A 6,000-nucleotide genomic window follows, 5' to 3' on the forward strand; every position below is an offset into this window, starting at 1 on the left:
TTTTATGAGTCCAGGTCTGACACTTTATTCACTGTCACCTAATTATTGAAAAAAGATACAAACACAAAATACTACTAGGAATTCAGTAAAACTTTATGATTAATATTGAGGGAGTAAAGCAAGAGAAAAGGAACAAGCATCTATTAAGCCCACTATGTGACAAGTACTGTGCTAAATGCTTCACAAAGATTCTTTCATTGATCCTCACAACAATCCTAGGAGGTAGGTGTAACTATTATCCCCATTTTACAGTTGAGGAAACTAAGACAAAAAATGACTTTTCCAGGCACACAACTAGTATCTGAGGCCAGATTTGAACTCAGTAAGATGAGTCTTCTCAACTCCAGGCCCGGCACTCTATCTACTATGTTTTTTGAGTATTTAGTTTTATAAATACCAAAGATGCTATTTGGAAAACAGAAACTCCAGATTCCCTCAGAGTTCATCCAGACCTTAAGGACTTGTGCAGTAATTAAGAATTGAGGTTTTCCCCCAATTATCCTTAAGGACATTAGAGGAGGAGAGAAAAGGACATGTTTTGGGGGAAAGCAAAAGACCTCCATTTCTTTCCCTCATTCTGGGAAGATGCTTGGATGAGTATGACTCACAGTTCCTCTGATAGAAAATGGCTAAGGCTATTCTTCCAGAACTTCAAATAAGATGTAAGGAAAGGTTTGTTTTGATTTGTTCTGTGATCAATGCATTTGAAAACCCGTTTGAAAAACATCCCTTTCCCTCTGAACCTCATGAAAAAGCTAAGCACAGGGAATTGAGTTGAGCTTAACAGGGAAATCTTTTTCATTTCCTTCTAATCTACAATTCCTCTCATTACTCCATTATTCTTCCCTTTCTTCAGTCCTCTCTTTTTGCTCTGGGCATCCTAAATTTAACCCAGCGTCTGGTTCTTGACTCCAGAGACTGACATTTTTGCATTTGAGTTAAATTTCTCTTTTCTATCGACATGTAAACAACTAACTGGGAGTGCAAACCAGACATCCTGAATTTTCTTAATAAAATAATTTGGGTTTATTCTGGTGCAACACATTTACATGTACATTAGACAGATCTTTAATTTCATCTTCAAGCTCCCATGAGCCACACAGGCAAACAAATCCCAGACAGACAAATTAGTCAAAATGAAAAACCAGGTGCTTGGTCCCTTCTCAACAAATCCACCTTGCATAAATTATTTATACATAGATTCATATATAGCATTAACCGAAGAGAAAGTGATGATATTCTAAAAATCAGACACATGACTAAAGGGTGGATAGTCCTAGAGGATAATGTATACCACCCTAAGAAGATGTGACAGCTGTGAAAATAATATTATCAGCAATCTGTTTGCCTACTGCAAGACAAATTGTTATTGGCTCAGAATGCTATGACTCCCTGGTAGCATGTAAACTTGAACAAATACTTAATTTTTCAGGGTCAAAGAATCATAGTTGTGAAGCTGGAATGTTCTGTAGGAGTCAGCTGGTCAAGGAGATGCTGCTGACATGCATCACAGCTATCCATGGCACAAGAAGTAAAAAATGAAGATTTCAGAGATTAACACCTTACCGGTGTATGGAGAAATACCTCAACAAGCTGTTTTGATGGGATTGAGCAAATATTGTTTTAAAAAAAAAACTTTTATGTTTCATGATTTTGGCTTTGTCTCCTTTAATCCAAATGAATGGGAATTGCAGAGAAACAGGGTTAGATTTGACTTAAAGGAAAATATCCTAATAATTAGAGCTGTCCAAAAGCAGAATGGCCTACTTGAGGAGGCAGTGATTCCCCATTCACTGGAGATCTTGAAACAGAAGCTGAATGACCATTTGTTGGATATGTTATAGAAGGGATTTTTGTTCAGGTAGGGGTTAGACTGGATGGCCTCTGAGCTTCCTTTCAATTCTGACATGCTATGATTCTTTAAACCTTGAAGACCAAAGTCTGGTCACCTTTCCAACCCTGTAAACCACTCTACTAGGGAGGGTTGCCAGCTTTGGTCTTACCTCAGGCAAAAGGGGTAAAGACACTGTGGACAGCTCTATGGTGACAGCCAGCAACCACGGAGCTCCATCACTAATGATGTGTGTGTGGCCAGTGGCGCCTGAGTCCCACCCCCAAGCAATGTTTGAGGAAAGACCACCTTAGTTATTAGCAAATAAATAAACAGACAGATGGATTTGGTTAGGGGATTCTTCCTTGGAAGATGCACTCTGGGCACATTTTGCTGCTTCAACGTGGAGCAGTATTCCGGGGAATGGTTGTACCCAACTTCAGAGACGCTCTAGGATCCTTCCTGCCACTTGGATGAGTGACGGTCTTGTGGAAGCCATTGGGAAGGCAGTTCTCAAATGACGCTGAGGAAAGTCATCCTAGGAATGTCAAAGTTTTCTTTTTCTTTAAGACCCATAATTTGGGCTGTTTGTTTTGTATAATCAAGAAGCAGGAAACATCAGTGGTAAGCTCAGGGTAAGTAAATGATGAATGGAAAGGGGAATGAAGGATCTTTAATAAGTCATCCAATCCCTAAGCCATTGAGGGCAAATGTATGCCAAAAAATCAAAAGGCATTTGTTGGCTGTCTACCTCAGTGTTGGGTGAGAATGCGGAGAGGAACAAGGACACCATGAAGCATTATTTGAGCCCTCATACTTATAAACTTCCTGGGGAGAGAAGACTAACATACATAAAATTATGAGAAAACAACTAAGTGTCCAGCTATACAGTCTTACCTTAGGGCAGTAGGAGTTCATAAAAGACAGGGACAGAGTAGGCTGGAGCAGATTTAGAAGCCTGAATGGAGGAAGTGGGGATTAAATCTAGGTCCAATGGGTAGGATACAGATGAGACTAAAAGATTTGGAAAGGCCCTTGGCATATATGGAAATGGAGGATGATATGAAGAATAGGAAAAAGTATTATTGATTTTCTTGTACAACATGTAAATAAGGAAATATGTTTTGAAGAACAGCACATGTTTAACCTATTATTGCTTGTTGTTCCCCCTTGTTGGGGAGGGGAAGAGGGAGAGAGAGAGGGAGAAAAATTTGGAACACAAATTTGATGAATGTTGAAAACTATTTTGTATATATTTGGAAAAAACCAAAATACTATTTTTTTTAAAAAAAAAAAAAAAAGCATGATCAAGAAGGGAAAAATGAGAGTGATGAGTGGGAGAGACAGAGTAGATCTGCCTGTACTTTTTTGTTTTAAATTTTGTTCTGTCCTATGACTTCATTGATGTAGGGAACTCCCTTCACAGAAGTAAATGGACTTCTGTCTATAGCTTTTAATCTTAAAGAGCAATTTGGGGCATGCAGGGTTTAAATGATTTGTCCTCATGGTTATACTACTAATCTGTATCAGTGGTAGCAATTTAATGGAGGTCCCCCTGGCTAGAAGGTAAAAGACTTCTTTCTACTGCATCATACTGCTTCCATTATTCTATGATGCCTCTTTTTGGTTGTTTTTCCTAATTTCAAGATTATCAGGGATGGAAATGCAATAATTTCTTGTAATAATCTGTTATAACCTTCAGGAATCATCTTCATAAGTTATCTTTAGCTAGCATGTAAATTGATTATATCTCATCCTCATATATACTATATACCATAAAGTGTGAAGGAGGGAACAGAGAAGAAGGTGCTCTGTGGCAATTCTAGATGATAAAGTATACTTAGACATAGAGCCTGTGCCCATGAGGATTTTGACAACCAATAATCAACATGGAAAGAACTAGTCCAAAATTTAAAAGGAAGTCCAACTCAAGAAGGACCAAATGAAGGGCTATCTAATAAAATAACCCCTTGAATAGAATTCCAGATAGTGAAAGGTTTAATGGACTCCCAAAGTGAATCACTCCATTTTCTACATGAAAGCTAGAACCATTTTCCTTTCACATGACAAAAAGAGCAACATGATACAGTGAAAGAATGTTGAAAATAAGATAAAAACTTAGCTGAGTTCAAATCCTGTGACTTTTAGCAAGTTATTTAACCTCTTTAAATGGGATTGAGATTTCTAGTACTTTAATTCATAGGTTTGTTATGAAGTTCAAATGAGATTATAGAATCAAAGATGTGACCTGGGAAAGACTTCAGAGGCCATGTACTCCAGCACAGGTAAGAGTGGTTACGTGAACGTGTCTAAGGTCTCACAGGTAATAAGCATTAATGGTAAGAGTTGAATCTAGTCCTTTTAATTCCAGAAACAATACTCTTTTCACTGAACCAATGTATGTGCAAAGCTTTTTAAACTTTCAAGTATCATGTAAATGTCAGTTATTGTTATTTTTAAAAATAAAGAATTGAAACCATAACAACAATAAAGGGATCCACACAGAAGCCTGGACTAGTCCACATATTAATAGGCATAAACATATGAAACCATGGATATGCAGAGATGTAGTTCTCTGCCATGCCTGCAAACCCCTCCCACAGCTCCCTGAGCAATTCTCCCCAATGGCTAGGCTTTCTTGCTTCTTTTTCAACCAAAGGAAGACATCTTTAGAGCTGGTAAAAAGAAATATAGTTTACAGGCCATGCAGGTGGGATGTGGGGGAGGGAAGGTTCTATATATCCATTCACTCTCCTTTGTCCAGACGCTAAGAAGACAAATGGCAGCATTTTATTTATTCCTCATTTCCTGCAGGGCTTCTTAAGAGCAGGCACTATCTCCCCTGTAATGGGATTGAGCTTAATGATTTCCTCGGAAATGGCTTCTCCTGTATAAGCAAAGGTAATTCAATTGGCAGGAAGAACCTCCCCCTTCAGGAATCATAGCTCTTGGAACACAGGCCTTTCTGAGAGTAGATGAGTCTCAGGATGCCAGAATCAAGAAGCCAAGGGCTTTCACTGCCCTTCCTATCCCATCTGCCCAGGACTGGGTACGATTTTCATAGAATGGGAGAAAGGGGCTGGCTCCTCGCAAGCATAGGGATCAAGGAGGAAAGGGGAGAAGGGTGTGTTTTGGAAACCTTTACATCAGCTGGGAAAGGAACTGGGAAAGGCTGGGCTTCAGGAATCTTAGCTCCTCAGGGGGGCCATACACTCACCTCCTTCCTCTGGCTCTGACGTACTTTCAGGGTCCGCTTCTGTATCAGGCACTGAGCAATCAAAAGCAGGGCCTCTAAGCTGCAGAAGGAAGGGAGTCACCACTCACAATCAGGAGGAGGGAGTTCCCTTAAATAAAGAGAGACTGCTACCCTCGGCCTCCTGAGGTCAGGGACTGAGTGGTCCACTTGCCTTCTCTCACACAGGTTCCCTCTCTAGCTGTAAATAGGGCTCATGAGGAAAAATACTCAGAGCTCCCAGGAGGAATGCACAGTGTAATACCACACCCCGTTCCAATATCTGATGGAGCTCCTGGGTGGGGGGGCCGGTTCGGCGGCCGATGGAAGCTGAGCTAATTGTAAAGGCCCTGACAAAGTGTGGATGACGTCAGGGAGCCCACTGAGGACACTAAAGGACAAGCACTTGGGTATTTATTTTTCCCCTTCATGTGATCTTATTTTTGGAGTAGACAGAAGAGCTATTTGGGGGCTGGAAATCAGCCAGATGAAAGGACAAGCATCTCTGAGAACTGCCTCCCTTCTCTCTGCATTATTTCAGGTTCCCAGCCTGGAAAAACCTCCACTCTAGTCCTTTCTGTTGCCTAGTTGTGGCACGGAGGTAAACCCAGTTATGGCAGATGAAGAACTAATTCTGGTAAGCTGTATCAGTTAAAAAGACTTTAGGATGGGGATTTGTATGTATGCTGCCTGAAAATTGGCTAGAAGAAGGGAACTGTAGAATTTTAGAGTTAGCTGGGACCTTGGTGGTCAGATAACCCAATTCATATCTCCCAAAATAATCCCCACTACAATATACCCAATAAGTGGTCATCCAACTTCTAAGTGCAGATCACCAGTAAGGAGGAAGTCCATTCCCCATTCTATTCTGGAATAGATCTAATAGTTGGGAAACTCTGATTGTTAGTGTGTGATCCTAAACCTAGAAAGGAGTCTT

The 6,000-nt window shown here is 40.3% G+C and overlaps 1 protein-coding gene across 1 annotated transcript in view; it reads right to left on the bottom strand.

Moving 5' to 3' along the window:
* FGF1 (fibroblast growth factor 1) overlaps window positions 1–5,320 on the bottom strand; it is a 143,122-nt gene extending 137,802 nt beyond the window's left edge. The window contains exon 1 of the mRNA XM_051978635.1: window positions 5,049–5,320. The gene's annotated coding sequence lies outside the window, so the exon portion shown is untranslated. The remainder of the gene's footprint in view (window positions 1–5,048) is intronic.
* Between the last annotated feature and the right edge of the window lie 680 nt (window positions 5,321–6,000).

This window comes from Antechinus flavipes, chromosome 2, assembly GCF_016432865.1.
Source record: "Antechinus flavipes isolate AdamAnt ecotype Samford, QLD, Australia chromosome 2, AdamAnt_v2, whole genome shotgun sequence".
Taxonomy (NCBI): Eukaryota; Metazoa; Chordata; class Mammalia; order Dasyuromorphia; family Dasyuridae; genus Antechinus; species Antechinus flavipes.